The sequence below is a fragment of the Podarcis melisellensis genome, assembly GCF_964234715.1.
Source record: "Podarcis melisellensis genome assembly, chromosome: 12".
Lineage (NCBI taxonomy): Eukaryota > Metazoa > Chordata > Lepidosauria > Squamata > Lacertidae > Podarcis > Podarcis melisellensis.
Genome location: NC_138544.1, coordinates 27,705,954 through 27,726,846, shown reverse-complemented (window position 1 = coordinate 27,726,846; position 20,893 = coordinate 27,705,954). Strand labels below are relative to the sequence as shown.

Sequence of the window (20,893 nt, the reverse complement as noted above, 5' to 3'; positions counted from 1 at the left end):
TAAAGGGTCTCCCAAAGGCCCCAGATTAAGACCATATATACTGTCTTTGATCTTCATACGCAGCAGTTGTTGATGTCAATGGAAATGTTTGGTGCAGCTCAAGATCCAGATATTCCCCTTTGCCATATTATAGCCCCGCTCAATAATTTCAGCATTTCCTTTCCACTGCTAAAATGTTATTAAATTTTTAATAAGACAACCTGTAATATCAGCATGGCTCACAATGCATTATGAATATTCATTGTATAAAAAGATAAAGGAGAAAAGGAGGAGAGCCATATCAACAGTGAAATATTAAAAGATTGCCATGATAATGCCCAATGGCTTCCCATCCAGCAGGGATATGCCAGGGGGTAGGTGCTCTCATGCATACATAGAGCTCCTCCACCCATTCACTTTAATGGACAGAAAAATGATACCTGTGCATTCCATTGGACATGCGAAACTTCGTCCTCTGAAAGGAAGGGTCTGCTTATGCAAGGACTCCATATATGGGCTTGATCTATGGCAGGGGTCAGCAAACTTTTTTCAGCAGCGGGCAGGTCCACTGTCCCTTGTGGGAGGCTGGACTATTTTTTATTTATTTTTTTGCGGTGGGATGAACGAATTCCTATGCCACACAAATAACTCAGAGATGCATTTTAAATAAAAGCACACATTCTACTCATGTAAAAACATGCTGATTCCTGGGCTGTCCGCAGGCCAGATTTAGAAGGCAATTGGGCCAGATCCGGCCCCCGGGCCTTAGGTTGCCTACCCATGGTCTATGGGCAACAGAGAGCATATGGTTGGTATGTTCTGTATTTCTGCATTACAGTTTCATCCCTACACATTAAATTAAACCAAATTCTCATGCTGTACTATTGTTTGATTGTTTTCAGGCAGACTTTTTAACCCTGAGTAGATTTAGTTACCTGTGGTGCTATGTTGACGTCTGTTGATGAGTTTTTATTTTCATGTTACGTCATTGTGTTACTGTTCTTGCTTTGATTTGTGGTTCTCTGGTTTGAGGATCTTTTGACTGGGGATTGTACATTTTTGTAAATAAAAAACAGTAATAATGGAAGGAGCAACCCCATGGAGGTCAAGGTGGGGAGAGTTCATGGCAGAGGAGCTGCCACTTCCTCTCTGAGGAAGGAAAGCTCCACAGTATCCTATGTCTCCCAGGAGGCCCTCGCAGTGACCATAGTATTGTACCCAAAATGTCCATCCATTCCTTCATCCATCCATCCAACCAACCAACCAACCAACCAACCAACCAACCAACCACCATCTCTATAAATTGCATTTATATCCCAGCCATACTCCAAGAAACTCAGGGCAGAATATATGACAATTCCTCATTTTTGCCCGCATAAAAATTCTGTGAGCTGGTGAGTAACCGAGATCCAATACTCCAACCTCCTAAGTGGTGTGCAAGACCAGACGTGCATTTGCCATTGCATCCATGAAGAAATGATATGTTCTTCCTTAATTCATATTTATTAATATTCTGTTGGGAGCCTCCCAGAGTGTCTGGGGAAACCCAGCTAGATGGGCGGGGTATAAATAATATATCATCATCATCATCATCATCATCATCATATTTCTATACTTTAAAGTTTTTTCTCTGTGTGCATCTTGTAATTTTAATAATAATAGGGGAAAAAACATTCTCTTCGTATTTGCCTTGAATAAAGAACTATATGCAAAATATTTTCACTGTGATCCAGCTCAAAGAAAGCAGTTTTAAACCCCGTTGATTTAAAGGAGTAGCTTAAGCATGTGCTTAAGTGTCTCCCACAGAAACTGGTGGGATGTGAAAACAAAAACAGAAAACACTTAACCTTAGCTGGTTTGTGCCCTTTGTATTTGCTTTATCATAAAATGCTTGGGGAGAAAAATGTTGTGCCTAAAGTTCTTGATACTGCCTTATCACCCGGTGCAGTAATTGAACCATTAAATGGGAACTATCTCAAAGATAGTAAACAGTAAAGTGTCAAACAAAGCGCTGGGTGACTTTTTTCATGGGGAGAGAGGGGTAAGGGGAGCTTCTGCCTTTCCCAGAAAGGCCGGACTTAGTGACTTCCTAGAACTTGACTCTTGCTTCTTCTCTGTTATCTCAAAGAAAACATTTGGCACCATGGGGCAAAGTGGAATGACAATTAGCAGTAGTTTAACAAAAGATGCCCTCAAATCATATATTTAGAAGGCACATCAGTCAATGTGAGATTGGATATCTACTTGCTGCTGAGCCCAATTATTGGAGTCCCTAATGTTTACAGTATGGCATGATAAAATGAATTTTCAAGTATATGCAGTACTGGCAAACTATGCCAAACTCCTGTTCCTCTCTGTGTGTAGAGATTTGTCCATGTTTTGAAGAGGTGAAATTACATTTCAGAGAAAATTGCTGAGATTTTTTAAATTTTCCCGCCCCAGAAGTCACTCTGTTTCACAATATTTCTCTGAATATGTCTCCACAATTTTTCCTCCAGCAAGGCCTGTCATTAATCAAGTGTAGTATCGGTTCTTACCATTTAATATCAAATATGTCCTTTATTTGAGGACTGTATATTAAATATGTTTTTGTTGATTCCTGCATTTGCATGGGGGGTGTTCGACCAGATTTTTATTTTTAATTAATTAATTAATTAATTAATTAATTACATTTATAGACTACCCTATACCTGCAGATCCTAGGGCATTTCACAAGACCTTTGGGTCCCTTCCAACTCTATGATTCTATTGTTTCTAATGCCCCAGAGTGATGTTAGGTCTGGGGCATTGTGGAAAATGCAGAACGTTGCCCAGGCTACCAACACAGTTGCAGACACCTCAGGGGAAGAAAAAATAAGTTGGTCTACTGCCAGTACTAATTGAGAGTCCAACCCCAAAGACACTGTCCCTGAAGCAATTGCGTGGAATGTGCTCCTACTTCCCATTCCTCTACCCTGAAATAGGGTGGGAAATTTCACAAAACCATTTGTGCCCCGTTGTAACTACCATATGAGTACAGTGATACCTTGGGTTACAGACGCTTCAGGATACAGATGCTTCAGGTTACAGACTCCGCTAACCCAGAAATAGTACCTCAGGTTAAGAACTTTACCTCAGAATGAGAACAGTGGCAGCGGGAGGCCCCATTAGCTAAAGTGGTACCTCAGGTTAAGAACAGTTTCAGGTTAAGAATGGACCTCCAGAACTAATTAAGTTCTTAACCTGAGGTACCACTGTAATTATTATTGCATCATATCCCAATTTTCCTCTAAGGAGCTCAGGTGTGTGTGTACACTGCTCCTTATTATCCTCCTAACAAGCCTGCAAAGCAGACTTGCCTAATAATTAGTGAGTTGTCCAAGGTCACCCAGTGAACTTCATGGCTGAGTGGGACTTTGTCTGCCATGTCTTAGTCCAGCCCTATAGCCACTATATCACACTGCATTCTCAGGACTTTATTCCTAAGAATTTTTGAGATTTTCTCAGATCTTTATTTATCAGAATTTCACCCCCTTGCTATTCAAGGCAGACTTAAAAGGAATGTTTGATGCCCCTAATATTTAGAAGTTTTTTGTTGTTTTTTGGCACAAGGCAAATATCTTCTTATTTGCACAGGCTTTTGGGATTACTTTTGGAACTTTGACCTGATCTGCACTTCCACTTTAGGGTTTTTATTTGCTCATTTGCTTTCTTGCATTTTGTAGTGTTTACCTTTCGTTATGTTTTAAAATTGTATTTAAGATGAGTTGCGTGAAGTGGTTTAACCACGCTTTGGTAAAACGCCCTGGAATCTTTAGATGCAGGGCAGTGGAGAATCATTTTTTAAAATTAAAGTATAGCAAGTCTGTGACATAATTTCAATGGATCTTTATACATGAGATCAGCAAGTAAATAGCGACGGCGTTTATTTATTTATGGAGAGTGGCCCTGAAACCAACAGGGAACCGGGAGACATTAGCTTGAGCTCATAGGTCCCTGCTGGACTGTTAAGGGCTCCACGGATTGTTACCTCAAGTATTTTACAAAGCAAACACCTCTTATCTGAGGCAATATTCTCTCCCTGGCCCCTTGGCCATGGACTTCAAAAGCTGAGCACAGGGAAAGCCAGAGAGGCAATAACCTTTAATCTGACAGAGAGGCCATCCTGGTAGGGACAGACAAGTTAAGGAGTCTCTAAAAAGTCTGCTGTGGTGCTTTAACCCCATCAAGCAATTAAAGGCCATTTGTTTCATGGTCTGCACCTTTTCTACACTCCCCAACTGACACACACATATATTATTTTTAAAAAACTAGCTTCAGTATTTGGGATCTTCCCTTCATTAGTCCACCAATACATTTCTCTTTATCTCAAGCAAATGCCCAAGTTGTTGTTGTTTTTAAGCAAACAGCACATTCTGTGTACTGAATTTTTCAAGCTATTAGGAGTAAAGGACGGCTGGAGCTCTGCAGCCACCTGGCGTGATTCAGAGCAGATCCCTTCCTCCTCCCCTGTTGCAGCCTTTGATTCAACCCCCACGCTCCCACTCACGATACAGATCTTCACTCCCTACTTGTTCCCAATGTAAAGGTAAAGGCCCCTAGTCGATTAAGTCCAGTCAAACATGACTGTGGGGTTGTGGCACTTATCTCGCTTTCAGGCCGAGGGAGCCATCGTTTGTCCAAAGACAGCTTTCCAGGTCATGTGGCCAGAATGACTATACCGCTTCTGGCACAACAGAACATGGTGACAGAATCCAGAGCACACGGAAACACCATTTACCTTCCCACCACAGCGGTACCTATTTATCTACTTGCACTGGCATGCTTTCAAACTGCTAGGTTGGCAGGAGCTGGGACAGAGCAATGGGAGCTCACCCTGTCATGGGGATTTGAACTGCTGACCTTCTGATTGGCAGTCCCAAGAGGCTCGGTGGTTTAGACCACAGCGCCACCAGCGTCCTGCTCCCAATGTAGATCTGTATTCACCCCCTTGTTCCTGATGTAGGTCTTCACTCACCCTTCCTTTCCTGACGGGGTGGGGCTGCCATTTTGTGGTTCGTCCCAGGTGCCAAAATGTCTTGGGCCATCCCTGTATGGAGGGCCACAGGTTCCTTACCCCCAATGAAGCAAAGAATGGTGTCACAGCAGGACATAGCTGTGGCGACAGCCTCACAAGTGCAATTCATAGACCAGCTCTCATCTCCATTGAGTTAGAGTTTCCAACAATTCATAGCAAACAGCAGTACCCAGAATCCTTTGAGGAAAATGATGTGCTTTGAATATGCTTTAAAAGTGCTGTGTGTATACAGTCCTAGTGCAATATTAAATTACATTGCACAAACTGAGGGGTGTACTGTGAGTCCTTCACATTCCAATTCCAAACACTTATAATAATGCCAGTGGCCTGAAGGTAACACCAGTGATCAAAGAAACAAAACAGAAAAGTGTAGTTGTAGAAAGCCAACTAGGGCAGATTTTGTTGTTATTTCTGGGTTGAGAGGGACCGGAAAAGAAATGTTCCCCTTGCGGCAAATTATTCTGGCTTTTTGTGCCTTTCTGACAATATTTTGGACTATAAATCAGGAAATGAAGTGCTATAAATAGGGACTTTCAAGTATGGCCTTGGAACGCACTAATGTGTAACCTAAGCACAAAAAGCTAGCATGTCAACCTTCCTTCGTTATTCAAGGTCTAAGTGGGATATGCAGTGAATACTGAAAAAAAAGTGGGTTCATATATTCAGTCCCTGATATGACCTTCTGTAAAAAGCCTTTGTATTAGCATAGGCTTGTTGGTTTACTTTGTCTTTAGGAAACTGCAGTTCATCTGTGCTTACGATTTGTCTTGTACCAAGCTCATGTCAATAACTCCGTGATCAAAATTGACTTCAGTATGAGGCTGTCCTGGTTTAGGCAGGAACCAGCCTTCCCATTGATCATACTGCACCAGAAAGCTATTTTCGACTTTTCTCAGTGCCTAGCATGCAGGCCTTCCAAGTGTCTCTATTCTCCAGGGACAGTCCCAGTTTTAAAGAAGCCGTCCCAGTTTCTGACTTGATCCCAGAATGTCCCACTTTTCCTTGGGACGTCCCTATTTTCTTCGGGGAAATGTTGGAGGGTATGGAATAAGATGTCCCTATTTTCGTCAGAGAAATGTTGGAGGCTATGTGCATGCTGTTTGCAGATGGAACACATTTCAGGAAAATAAACCTCGAGCAAAGTATCCTCAGTTGAATTTCCTGATTGTAAAGAAATCCCCTCAGTGGCTGACTTTGGGTTCTCGGATTTCAGAGTCACTGGTGGAGGAAGGAGGGTGCAGTGGGTGTGGCCTGACCCGGGTGTCATCCCTGGGGGGGTGACATCACCCCCCACCCCCCCAGATGCTCACGCCTCCCCCGGGTGCACAGCATGTGCACTACTCCGGGTGCCAGAGCAGCTAGCTCCGCCTCTGCCCTGTGCAACACTAAAAATTGGTGCCCCGTGCCTCTCACACTCTGTTCTACATCGTTGTTGTGGCGCCCCCTATGGCAGTACCCTAAAACTGCCTCTGATCCTCTTTTCTTTGGCTCATTTTAAAATGGCTTTTTAAAAAAACTCAGAATTCTGAGTACAGTGTTCACAGAAGATAAATGTTCCATTAACTGGTTTCCTTTTGCCACCTGTGAGGGTCTGGTGCAAGGTGGTATCCAGATCACTGTGACTGTGCAAAATTTAACTGAGTGGCTGCAGGAGCAGCCAACACCTACACCCTCTAGTGCTGAGAAATAGGGCCCTCCACACTGCTAGCATGCATATATATATATATATATATTCTCAAACCCTCAAGAGAGGAACAATCAGAACTCCCATAAGATTCAGCAGGGCTCTCAAGAATGAACTGCAAAACAAATGAAGATTTTAATAATGAAAATGTAGGATTGGAAAGGCGAATAAGGAGAGACCTTTCCCCCCCCCTTACACACCCCCTACAGAGAAATGGGTTGGGCTGACAAAGGGAGGTGGGCAGCAGGAGCTGGGGAAGAATGGCCAGGAGAAAACTAAATACCAATTGGAGGGGGGTAGGGAGGAACTGACCTTACATAACAGCCTCATTGCACCCCCAGAAATAATGGTTTGATGGAAATGGTTTCTTTTTCTTTTCCGAGGCTCTGGGGACTCAAATGCCTTTCCAAAACCAAAATAGCCTTATGTAAATTAAGAGCACAAAAGCCCAGTTTTATGATTTGGGTTGCAGTTTAATTCCTTTCTATCTTTCTTGCCATTGTTTAAAAAAGCAGCCCCAAACATCAAAGGAAAATGGCATGTGTTCTAAATCAGGGCTCCAGCACTGAAGTATGACAGCACAAAAATTAAAGCTAAATAAATGTGCTGTTTTAGCTCTCATATTTTCCCCAGAATTGCGTCTTACGAAATCAGCTCCTTTAAAGATGTGGAGGTTTGGTTGCTCGCTTGTTGGATTTGTTCTCTTTCTTTCTTCTTTCTAAATTCCTTTATTTTGTTTGATCTAACTCTGATGTTGGTGCCGTGGCAAAAGATCACTCCACTCTCCTCCCCCAAGAAGTACAATAATAAAATAGGTAGTTGTCACAATACGTTTGAACACCGGATCCTGGCTTCTTAGTTCCTCATGCATTTTATTCCACGCATGGAATAAAATGAAACATTCAAAAGTGTGCTGTGGTGTGGCTTGACAGGCAAGTATGATTTTTACCAAACAGCAAACCTGCCTCAATATGCAAGGGGGATATTAAAAGCAACCATGGAAGTGTACCACATGCCCAAAGGGTTCTGGGTTACAATAAATTGCATTTCTGTAAAATGCTTTTCTCCTTGTTCTGCAAAAGCTTATTTGTAGGTTCCTCTTTTTGCTTGTTTTTGTGTGTATGTGTACACACACACACACACACACACAGAGAGAGAGAGAGAGAGAGAGAGAGAGAGAGAGAGAGAGAGAGAGAGAGAGAGAGAGAGAGAGACTGTCAACTCATAAAATATCAGGATGGGATATAATAAAAAATAAAGTCCCATTCAAAGCAATATGAAATAACCATTAAAATGACTGGCTAATCAAAAATGGTTTTTAAGAGCTGCATAGGTCTGTCAGTATTAAAAGGTCTTCAAAAAATAATTGATAGCGAGGGTGCCTGCTAAATCTCTGCTGGAAAGGTATTCCACAGCAGGGGACCATCAACATTAAATACCTGATGTCTACTTCGGACTGGTCAGGCCTTTGTAACACAGGGGACAACTAACAGCAGTCCTGATTATCTCAGTGACTTGAGTTGGGAAATAAGGGCTTCGGCGGTCCTTAAGGTATACCAGACCCAAGTTGTTCAGAGCTTTGTGTATCAGCACAAGACAAGTATCTATGTATCCTTGTGGTGGCAGCAAACATGAGGTTTGCTCTTCTTTAGCAGGATAGACCGGTAAAATTCACAAATATACAGTTTCATACATTGGAGCAGGAGCACCAATTTGTCCCCGTGACCATGGGTGCCCGGGGCCATGGGTGCCATGCAGCTTGCATGGCCCTGGCTCCAAAATTTGTGGGTGCCTGATCCCTTCATGGGAATTTTGTGGGTGCTCAGGCACTCAGGGCCCCAGGGAGTTGGCACCTATGCATTGGGGGGCTAAACAGCCCTGCATCTGGAAAAATTTTTTGTCTAATGCTTTTACAATGTTTTTTATATGCTGTAAGCTGCCCAGAGTGGCTGGGGAAACCCAGCAAGACGGGTGGGGTATAAATAATAATTAATAATAATAATAATTCATAATTAAGCATAAGATCCAGGGTTGTGTGCTACCATAAATCAAGCATCCAGCATTTCATCCAGCAAGACCCAACAGCTGCTACTTGATTTGATACTAAAGTTGCCATATTTCAAAAGTCAAAACCAGGACACCCCAAAAGTCGTTGAGCTTCTTTTAGGGAGACCCCAAAATTGTTGATCCTTTTTTAAATAAAAACATGCATTGGCTCATTAATAATCTGAAATGCTTTATTTCTATCGGCTTATCCTGATTTTAAGCAAGTGGATTACGTATCTCAAGCACAATGCAGAATATTTGACTTCAGTTGCTTCTGGGGCTAGCATTTCCTGGGTAGCAGCCCAGGTTGCATTAGGCAAAATGTTGGGCGACAGGAAGCAGTGTAATTCTACTTGATGGAGTGCAGTGCGATTGTCCCGATGAGGAATGGCTTGTTCTTTTCCATTCTGGCTGGAATCTTGCTTTCCGAAGTTTGTCTTCCAATATTCTCGATATCCTTCAGCAACGTAGAAGAGCATCCAAACTCCACAATTTGCAATCCAGTAGAGTTCTTTGTAGGCTGCTACCTCTGCACTTTCACCCCAGGGGGTTCATTTCTGGGCAGCAAAGCCAGAGGGCTGTATTATGGGCACATTTGCAGAAAGTCCTGAAGGCATTTGACAAAAATATAGGATTTATGTGAGGAATTGGCATTCTACTACTACAGATTATATAAGAGCAGGAGGCAAATCATCTATCAATCAATCTATATCTATCTATCATCTATCTATCTATCTATCTATCTATCTATCTATCTATCTATCTATCTATCATCTATCTATCATCTATCATCTATCATCTATCTATCTATCATCTATCTATCTATCTATCTATCTATCATCTGTCATCTGTCATCTATCATCTATCATCTATCTATCATCTATCATCTATCTATCTATCTATCTATCTATATCTATCTATCTATCTATCTATCTATCATCTATCTATCTATCTATCATCTATCTATCATCTATCTATCATATATCTTATCTATCTTATCTATCTTATCTATCTATCATCTATCTATCTATCTATCTATCTATCTATCTATCTATCTATCTATCATCTATCTATCTATCTATCTATCATCTATCTATCATCTATCTATCTATCTATCTATCATCTATCTATCTATCTATCATCTATCTATCTATCATCTATCTATCTACCATCTCTCTCTCTCTCTCTCTCTCTCTCTCTCTCTCTCTCACACACACACACACACACACACACAACCTCTTTCCATTCACAGTGGTACCTCATGTTGAGAACTTATTTCGTTCTGGAGGTCCATTGTATTTCTGATGTAGAAGCCCACCAATGCAGACCTGACTGTTTCCAGCCACTGCAATTGTCTGCAAGGGGCAGTGTTGTGTAACCATTAATGCTTACGGTACCAGCCCTGCTGCATGAGCCTGGTATAAATGCAGAACTTGTCCTCAAATGGCTTATCAAATTGTTTTAAAATACACCGCTTAGAGCAGATTTGTACATTAAATAATAGTAAGGAGAATGAATGTACAATTCTCTGCCATAGTGGAATTGGCATTGGAATTGCCAGCCTCCCCCCCCCCAACATACTGGTGTTTTGCACCGCAACTGACATCAGTCCCAGCCAGCACAGCCAATGATCAGGGATGATGGGAGTTGTAGTTCAAAACATCCAGAGGACACCAGGTCAAGGATGGCTGGTATAACCCAGGTATCTCTCCCTGAAAGAGATGCATGAGTTGCCTCTTGGACATTCCTTCTGAAGCACAAAAACAGATGCAGAAGCCCCTATGAACTGCATTTCCCAATTCTTTATAGTGTCCAGAATTGCTCCACATTTTAAAAGATAAAAAATGCAATTTTCTGATTTGTGAACTGCAAACTAGAAAAGAAGCCTGAGAACATGCTATATGCACTCATTGTGCCCTTTTCTGGATAATATCCAATGTGTGTAGGACCAGGATATTGGATATATCAAGCCTTTTCTCTCACACACTCACAATATCTCTTTGGCTCCAGTGTGCATAATCTGTTTCATTCCCTGTCTTAGTCATTCACTGACACACCACAGATCGTTTATTCTCTTGCTGACACACCCTGAGCAAATCTTATTTCAATTGCCAATATCCGCCCACATATATACTCACTTAGGAACTATATCAGGATAAGACGGAGGATTCATTTGCGAAGTTTGGATCTAAGCACATTCTGGAGTTTGGATTTGGAATGTAGGGTCATTTTGTGTCTTATTGCAATAACTATATTTAGATATCCAGCATTAAGAATGAGAGATTCTTTTCATCTGCGTGGAGTGATAAAGCTACCATTAACATTTTTGTATGCAGTTATGCTCCCTATTAAGCAGGCAGTTTAACTCTGCTCACACACCAGTGAAAAGCTGAAAGCTTGCTGTGAAATATTCTTTGCAAAATAAGGTTACTGGGCACAACAATCCAATTTTTCCTTACACCTGGCTGGGGTTGTTGCAGTTGGAATGCCCAGGTCTCCCAGTTAAGCCAGCACCTTGCTGGCTGATGCTGCCGGAGCAATGGAAGCATCATTTTGTTGGCACTGACCTCCCACTTCCATGTGCCAATCATGTGGGTGGGCTGGCTGCTGACAAGACCTTTGCCAGCAGTTACCAGTGGGGAAACCCCAAATGGGGCATTGCAAGGGAGAGCGGCAGTAGGGCTGAGTCAGGCTTGGGATCACTGGCACAGGGAGCACACCAGATCCTGGTTGGCGCACTGAACTTACTGCACTCCCTCCAATCTTCTCCCTGGCCGCCATGAATGGGAGAACTATGGGAGTGGTGGTGGTCTTGCCACTTGCCACCTTACCCAAGGTGGCTTTCCAGTTTACATTTGTAAGTTGCAGGAGTGGTTTCTATTTAAAAATGTAACATGGGGGAATCGATGTGTTTTTCTCCTTCTTGAAATGCTGATCTACAAAGCTGCCCCCCATTATTGCCCTGAACAGAGTTTGTTAGAAAATAAGAAGAGCCCTGCTGGCTTAGACCAAAGACCTCTCTAGTCCAGCATCCTGCTCCATACCGTGATCGACTAGAGACGTCTATGGTAATTTATAGATTCCACAGTCTTATTTCCTTCCTCTCGCCCCACATACATGCACACTGCTCCAAACCAGGGGTGTACCTTGGGATTGGGCAGGTTGGTCTCCAACAAAGGTGCAGGCCCCCCGGCAAAAATTACACCTCTTCATTCTGGCTTAGAGTTGTGCTCTAGGAGGCCAGGCCAGGCATGCAGGCTCCTTTGGGTGCCTTAGCAGAGGAATCTGGGTGTCACTGCCATTGGCCATGGCAGCAGCCCTGTGGGGCCGGCTTCCCAGTTGGCTATTAGAAGTGTGAGTGGAGTGCCCAGGGGAGCTTGGAGGGAAGAAAGATGGAAAGAACAGGTGAGAGTTGCAGGAGGAAGCAGAAGGAAGGAAGGAAGGAAGGAAGGAAGGAAGGAAGGAAGGAAGGAAGGAAGGAAGGAAGGAAGGAAGGAAGGAGGCTGAGGGGAAAGCATTGAGTGGAGGGAGGGGGAAGGAAGGCAGATAGTTGGATGGATTGAAAGAGGAGGGGAGGTGGAGCAGAGCAGACCCAACCCCGACGGCCATAGAGGAAGTCACTGGTGGAACGTAAAAGGAAGCAAACCTTTTGAGCTTCTGGTTTGTGGCCTCTCCTGGCTTCAGAGGCACCGATACAGCCAAGGGTGCAAGAGAGCCTAGGTATGCCTCCACTCCAAACAAATTATTACCCCACCCCCTGCCATGGCTTAAAAGTCAAGAAGTCAGTCATGGACCTCCAAGATTACATGTCACTTACCTTTAAGATCATGAGCATGGGAGTCCTGGATTCAAATATTAACAATTAACTAATGAGGTGGCCATAGAGAAGCTACTGTCTCTCACCTTCCTAACACCACTCACCTCCAGTCTGCAACACGGGAGTAATATCATTCTGGCCTCAAGCTGGCTGATACAATGTAAATGATGTGATGTAAACATTCCCAAAATGCTATATGCTGTCTGTCAGCTTTTGCTGCAACATTATCCCCATTATTTTGGGGAGTTGAGAGATGTGAATATTTTATTATTATTATTAAAGTGTGCCTTTCCCCTCCCTCATCCCCCAAAATATGCATCCCTAGCATGCCTTAAGAACCCTCTCTCCAAACAACTTTGAGTCTCATGCTCTAGCATCAGCAGCTTTGAGTCTCATGCTCTAGCAATCAGCAGCCATGAGAGCAGACTGGACAAGACATATGTGAATTTGCCCTTTTAATCGGGGGGGGGGGGGGAGAGAGAGAGAGAGAGAGAGAGAGAGAGAGAGAGAGAGAGAGAGAGAGAGAGAGAGAGAGATTAAATCAGCTGGGAGATGCTTAGAGTACGACTATGATTCCTCCTTGTCTCTTGGAAGAGACACATTGCCTGCTTCTTCTTAGAAACCACATTCCTAGGTTTCCTAGGGTAGTTCCAATAACTCATTTCTTAACAGGAAAATGTTCTGGTTTAGGAAGGATTACTCTGAAAAGTTTTGACAATAAAATTTCAGCAACTTCTAAATTGTCCGTGTTTCCTAAATACCCAGCCACTTGGGGATCTGCCTCTAGTCTTCTGAAGCCCGGGCTGATTGATAACAGGACTCTATCACACTGTCCAATGGAGGGGGGAATTCAATGTGGTAGAACCAGCAATGTCGTCTGTATATCAGCCATAGTTTAGGTGTCTCGGGGGAAATTGTAACAAGTAATCCAGGCATTGAAACAGCTTCTCAGTACCTCTGGCCGGGCTCCAATGGGCTATACAGTGTTGGCAAGAACTTCCAAGTTTCGCTTGACACATCTTTGTAATAGAACGTAGCAGAAAGTTGCTCAAGATGTTTTATTTGGAAATTACAATTAATCAGGAGGCTTTGAGGGGCCAAAACTCAATTTCAACACAAGTTTCCTCTGTTTTGCTGAATTTCATCCATTACCTCTGCAATAAAGAATGACAGGCGGTGCATTTCTGGCTGATTATGGCATGTGTCAGGTGGATCGAGGAGGCAGGAAGCCAAAAGGAAAGTGACTAACTACCCAAGATGTGCAGTAATCCCTTAGAAATGCACTGTGCTTCAGAGTCCCTCTGCTACGATGAAATGGAATTGATTAAACACAGTGGCCCGCATCCAGAAGGTGCTGAGCACTTTTGACACTCAGTGAAAGGGTAGGTGCTAATCAGTGCCAGGAGATTTAGCCCGATCCCCCGAGGCCATTTACTAACACAAAACTCATTCCTGTTGTACTACTGTGGCTTTTGGAAGGGTGGATTATTCATACACAGGATCTCGATGAGGTCTACTCATTAGGACCTTTGCCTGGGGTTCAGGGGACTTCAGGGTTCTGTGTTTCACCCAACCACAAATGTTCATTGGGATGCTACAAGAGAAATCACAGCTGAGTCAGATTGCCTAAGAAGCACTCTTTTGGCCCAAATGGTCAAATACTGTCATCATTGATATCCAGAAGCCGCTCTGGGAGCCTTTATCAGCTACAGAATGGGATAAAAAATGGAAGTGGCACACTTGCAGGTGCTATACAATACCCATTCTACATTTGTAAGAAATTGATCAATGGAACTCCTTGACTATTAACAGCAGGCAGGAGCCTTTGACGTACCAATTCCTGGGAAACACAAGTGTGCAGAGTGCTATTGTGCACATCTCCAGCTTTCAGGTTTCTGATGAAATAGGATGCTAAACTAGACGGGCCATTGGCTTGATCCATCAGGCTCGTATTATGTTCCAAGCATGCCATCTGTCAGCCATGGTAGAAAGCTGGTACTTGGCCATGGGTGGAAAACCTGTAACCCTCTTGCTGTTGCTGTGGACTAAGATTTCTATCTTCTCTGACCATTTGTCTTACTCTCTGGACCTGATGAGTGCTGGAGTGTAACAGCATCCCGATCGTCACAATTTCCTCACCCCTGCACTAGACTGTACTGGCCGTTGCTATGACACAGCCTATCCTTTTATACACAGTCCTAGCGCATTTGAAGTGGGGAGCATTTTTAATAATCAGATTTTAATTTATTATTTTAGTTTCATATTTTTTCCAGTGTAAATGGCTGTTTGACATCATTTTTAGCAGTAGCAATGTGATGGTGCAATGCTTAACATGGTTATCCTATGCATGCTTACTTGATAGCAAGGCCAAGAGAAAATCTGTGGCATTTATGTCTGAGTAAGCGCTGTGGTCTAAACCACAGAGCCTAGGGCTTGCTGATCAGAAAGTCGGCGATTCGAATCCCCGCGATGGGGTGAGCTCCCGTTGCTCGGTCCCAGCTCCTGCAGTTCAAAAGCACGTCAAGTGCAAGTAGATAAATAGGTACCACTCCGGTGGAAAGGTATACGGCATTTCGGTGCACTGCTCTGGTTCACCAGAAGCGGCTTAGTCATGCTGGCCACATGGCCTGGAAGCTGTCTGCGGACAAACGCTGGCTCCCTCGACCAGTAATGCGAAATGAGTGCTGCAACCCCAGAGTTGTCCGTGACTGGACCTAATGGTCAGGGGTACCTTTACCTTTAAACATGAAAAGGCTGAACATGGATTCGTGTACTTTCATGTATCTGAGTGCCAGTGAAAAGACACTATTTGTTCACTATTTGTATGGTTGGAAGCACATGCAAGGAGATTTCAGGTTCAGTCCTTGGCATTTCATGGTAGGAGTAGGAAAGACTCTTGTCTGAACCCTGGAGAGTCAGTGTACAATACTGAGCCAGATGAACTAATGGTCCGATCCTATGGTGCTGCTTACTAGAATATGGCTGTGCAAATGACAAACAGTAAGTTGGCAAAATAAAACTGAAAAGTTTGAGGTAACCAAAGATTAGAAAATGAGGGCTCTGCTCCGCATTATATGGACTTGTTAAAATAGGTTATTATTTAGCAATCAAAGATTAATTGTTGAAAACAAATTACTGCAGAACCAACAGCCACATAATGAAATGATCTATTATATAAATCGCGTCTTCCTGCAAAGTGTGTTTTAAAACCGCCAATATTTGTTTAACATACAATTACTGTCTAACACAATCAAAATTAAAAGCCAGTAAGGAACAAACTATTTAAATGCTTGCTGAGCGCTCTCTCTCTCTCTCTCTCTCTCTCTCTCTTTTACTTAAAAGCTGTCCATCCTGCCCTCCCCCCCCCCAAAAAAAATTAGGAAACACTAGTTACTACCAAAGGTCAAAGGTCTATCTTTCATAATGAGGTATTTTAGGATTAGGATTAATGGCTGTGGAATGTGTACATGTGTTTATGTATATATGATGCTAATGGGAACATGTGACACATGGGGCCTTCTTATGGCACCGATCCTATTGGGGATATTGTGTTCATGAAGCAATTGATCCAACCGCTATGGAAGGTTGGTCGCAGAGCATGTGTTTTGCATTCAAAATGGCCTAGGTTCAGTTGTTGGCATCTTCAGGTAGGGCTAAAAAGACTTCTGTTGGAAATCCTGGAGAGCCACTGTCAGTCATATAAACCAGGGTGTCCCAAACTTGGGCCTCTGGCTCTTTATGGACTTATTTTTTTATTATTATTGATAGAATGCCCATCTGGCTGGGTTTCCCCAGGCACTCTGGGCAGCTTACAGCATATCTAAAAATATAATAAAAACATCAAGCATTAAAAAACGCCTAATACAGGGCTGCCTTCAGATGTATTCTAAAAGTTGGGTAATTCTTTATCTCCTGGACATCTGATGGGAGGGCGTTCCACAGGGAGGGTGCCACTACTGAGAAGGCCCTTGTTAGCAGGACCAGTGGTCAGGGATGATGGGAACTGCAGTCCAAAAGCAGCTGGAGCTCCAATTTTGTGTAGACAACATTGAGGTAATTCACATCTACACTGTACATTTAAAGCATGTGGCTTCTCCCAAAGAACCATGGAAATTGTTGTTTAGCCCTTGAAGAGCGGCAGTTCCCAGCACCCATAACAAATTGCAGCTCCCCAGATTCCTTGAAAGTTAATGGTTTTCTTACTTCCAAGAACCCCATACATTGGCCCATTTGGCAAGGGACCACTGAACATCTGCAAATGGAAACCCAGCGGGAGAGCCTGTTTCATGATGTAAGATGCACCTTCAGCTCATGTATGGCCTTGACCAGACCTGCTGGGTCTCATCACTGGCCCTCATGAACTAACAGCACTGGTGGGCAAGGTGTCTTTCAGTACACCTGTACTACTCTTTTATTGAGAAACCCCTGAGAAGCTTCCAATAGATTCTAGGGTTCCCTGGAGCACGGTTTGAATGCCACTGCTATAGAAAAATGTGAGGTTGCTGGAAGAGTAGAAAGAGGGTGGTGTCTGAACTGAAGGCATATGCCCCAGCAACATCGCTGCAGCTAAGCAGGCCTGGGTCTAATGATTGCCTGAATAAGAGCCCACCTTGGAACCACATTGAGTTCCGCGATGGAAGAGAGGCAATATAAAAATGGGCTCAGTAAATACTATAGTAATAATAATGATTTATTATTTATACCCCACCCATCTGGCTGGGTTTCCCCAGCCACTCTGGGCGGCTCCCAACAGAATATTAAAAACACGATAAAACATCAAACATAAAAACTTCCCTAAACAGGGCTGCCTTCTAAAAGTCAGTTGTTTATTTCTTTGACATCTGATGGGAGGGTGTTCCACAGGGCGGGCGCCACTACCGAGAAGGCCCTCTGCCTGGTTCCCTGTAACTTCATTTGTCGCAGTGAGGGGACGGCCAGAAGGCCCTCGGAGCTGGACCTCAGTGTCTGAGCTGAACAATGCATATGTCTTATGTTAGAGAGGACAATTCTCTATCTGTGGGGTGATGGCCCTGCATTTGAAAGAGTCCTCTCTTTGAAGCATTGACTGATCTGAGGCCAGTGTAAAGATAAAGAAGGCTAAGAAGAAAGTGGAGAGGTCGTAAAGTTCCACACCAACAGTTAACTCCTGAACAGTAGACTGACTGGCCACATGGGTCACCTGGTCACTCTCTGTGTTGGGATAGATTCTATTTCTATTTCAGTAATAGTAATTATTTTAAAAATCACATCCTTCTATATATATTAGCATATGCAACTTTTAATGCAAAACTCTTTTTTGGTGATGCATCTCCTCTCTTTTTATTTTTTTGTTTTTTAGCGATGCTGTGCAAGGAGAGAAATACAGCAGCCCTCTAAACTAGCACATTGTTTTCTTTAGTTCTCACTAGCTCCAGCCCGTTGCTGGAAGGGTGAACTATCATTTCATGCTTGTATGGATGTATTTATTTAGGACACAGAGCCTGATGACTCAGGAAGTTATGTAAAAAAAAAAAGACATGACCCAGTTAATTTTAGATGCTATTGTTGGAAGCATATCAATGAAAATTAATCAAACGGTCATGAAAGAACCGCAAGGATAAAGTGCAGAACATTGGTGGGTGGGAAGACTCTTGGCAGCGGCCACTACAAAGGTTTTAATGAGAGGAAAACACATTCTCAAGCAAATTAGAGAGTAATGGTATGATTAAATGGTAAATAATGGTTAAGTGCATGACTAAAAGACAAGGACAGTGGAGATCCAAAGTTGCAGGAGTGGTGTGTCCTCAGTGTGCTCCTCTAAATAGCTAAATCCTTTCCTAGGATTTCAGCATGGATTTCAAGGAGGATGAGGGGAGTGTAGGGGCTGTGCAGGAGGAGGCAGGAGGATCTGACGTCCATTGGGACTGGTAGGGCAGAAGGCTGGGAGCCAAGCAGTAGGTGGCGCCAGATCCAATGACAGACAGAGACAACTAATTCCTTCCTCCTTGCTGAGTTCTACAAGGGCAACACCAAGACAAAGCAGCAGCAGAAAGCTCCTGGACTGGTTATAAGTAAGAAGGCAGGTAGGTGTGAGCTGGCCAAGGCAGACCCACCCCAGTGGGTAGGATAAGCGTTTTAGAGAAATTGCCTGTGAAACAAAAAAAAAAAAGAGATCTTCCAGAAGACGAGAGTAAGGCTCTTTGCACAAGCGTGAGGAGGAAGATCTGGTGGCACCCTGTGAGTGTTAGCTTATTGATCAACTTCCTGATGAATTAATGGACTGAAATTATAATTGTTGCCCACAATCTAAAAAAGACGTCAGGTGGTTCCATGCACCTAAAGGGGGCTTTGGTCTTATATATATATATATATATCAGGGATGAGAACAAGGGTAGTGAAAGTTAAAGGGCGCTCCCCACAAAAAAGCCTTCCTTGCCTCATTTGCCCCTGCAGCTTTCAGGCACAGTGTATGATGTAATTAATTTTCAGAGCTGTACCTAGGGTCCCTTGCACCCTTGGCAAGGAGCTGTATCCTAAAAAGAATCACTTTACTGCAGCATTATTGTTGTTGTTGTTAGTGCTTTTTTCTGGAGGGGGAAACAGGGGTACGCATACCTGTAAACATTTTGTGGATCTTTGTACTTTTGTCCATTTACTGTATTTATTTTTTTCTGATTTGAACTACAAAATGGTGATTTTCTTGAGGCCCCCAGGCAGGATCCAGTTTCGCCAACTCTAGGTATGAGCCAGTGTGGTGTAGTGGTTAAGAGCGGTAGTCTCGTAATCTGGGGAACCGGGTTCGCGTCTCCGCTCCTCCACATGCAGCTGCTGGGTGACCTTGGGCCAGTCACACTTCTCTGAAGTCTCTCAGTCCCACTCACCTCACAGAGTGTTTGTTGTGGGGGAGGAAGGGAAAGGAGAATGTTAGCCGCTTTGAGACTCCCTAGGGTAGTGATAAAGCGGGATATCAAATCCAAACTGCTACTACTACTACTATTCTTCTTCTTCTTCTTCTTCTTCTTCTTCTTCTTCTTCTTCTTCTTCTTCTTCTTCTTCTTCTTCTTCTTCTTCTTCTCTGTCCACAGTGAAATCTTTGCTCACTGAATAATGGTCGTTGTCACCCCAAACTAGTTTTTTTGGAGTCTCCACTTGAGGACTTAGGAAAGTTGCCTTATACTGAGTCAGATCATCGGCCCACGTAGAGCGGAACTGTCTGCACTGACAGGAGTGGATCCCTAGGAGTGGATCCCTAGGGCAGCCAGTTGGTGTTGGACTATGTCTCCCATCAGCCCTCTCCAGTGCAGCAAATGATCAGGGATGGTGGGACTTGTAGTACAGCAGCATCTGAAGGGCAACATCTGGTGGGGAATTCTTCTCTAGGGTTTCAGACACACCTGTTTCTCCAACCTACCTGCAACTCCAATGATTAAATCTGGGACCTTTCGAATGCCAAGCATGTGCTATTCCACTGAGCTACCGCACTTCTCCAGCAGAGGGACTTAGAAGAGCGAATTCCTAGGTGTAGTTTACCTGCTCAGCTTCCGTTGTTCTGGAGTGGATCATTGAAATGGGTGGGACTGATCTAACATAGCTGCTGCCTGATACGCAACAATGATGTGGGATGGATTGGGCTGGCAAATATTGGCACCCACCAAACTGGTGGTTCTGAAAGGGGTTTCTATTTAAGGCTTGACTGGAAACCTGATTTTCCAGTTGAAAAAGAATTTCCATTCTAAATGTTTTCCCCAAACTGTCACAGTTCGTAGAAAAGGCCATTTTACTATAAATCTTACAAACCCACCTCCTTTGTAGTACGGTATGCCCAAATGGAAATGGGATTTGTGAAGCCACTTTCACAATTGGCACGAAGTGTCCGTGGTCTCATCTGGAAGGCCAGAGCCAGGATCTGCTCCTGGTTTCTGAGGTTTCGTGTGACTCAGAAGACGTGGGAAGAAAGCAAAATGTCCTCGCTGACCTCTCCCTTGTCCTACCTCTTCATCTGACAGGAGTTTGGAAGGTTGATTGTCCTGGTTGTGTTTTGAGGAGAACAGCTTGCTTCTCCAAGTTCTTGTGATTATGTTGGTTTTCGCTTTGGGGTTTTTCTTAATCGTTTGGCACAAACCAAAGCCCATCAAAAGGCATGTCTGGGATTTCTATTCCACTGTTTTGCTCCTCTCGCACTGCAGGGGGATTTCCTTTAGGAAGCTAATGTCTTTTGAAGGTTTTTGGAACGTGCAGGATCCAAGCCTGCCTTAAGATTTTCCACAGACTGCCGTGGGGCTCTTGGGAAAAGTCATTTCCACTCCATGCTGCAAAGTCACCTGGGTGGTTG

At 43.5% G+C, this 20,893-nt stretch overlaps 1 protein-coding gene across 5 annotated transcripts in view; it reads left to right on the top strand.

The window, feature by feature from the left end:
- HDAC9 (histone deacetylase 9) overlaps positions 1-20,893 on the top strand; it is a 427,895-nt gene that overhangs the window by 372,180 nt on the left and 34,822 nt on the right. The window lies entirely within an intron of this gene.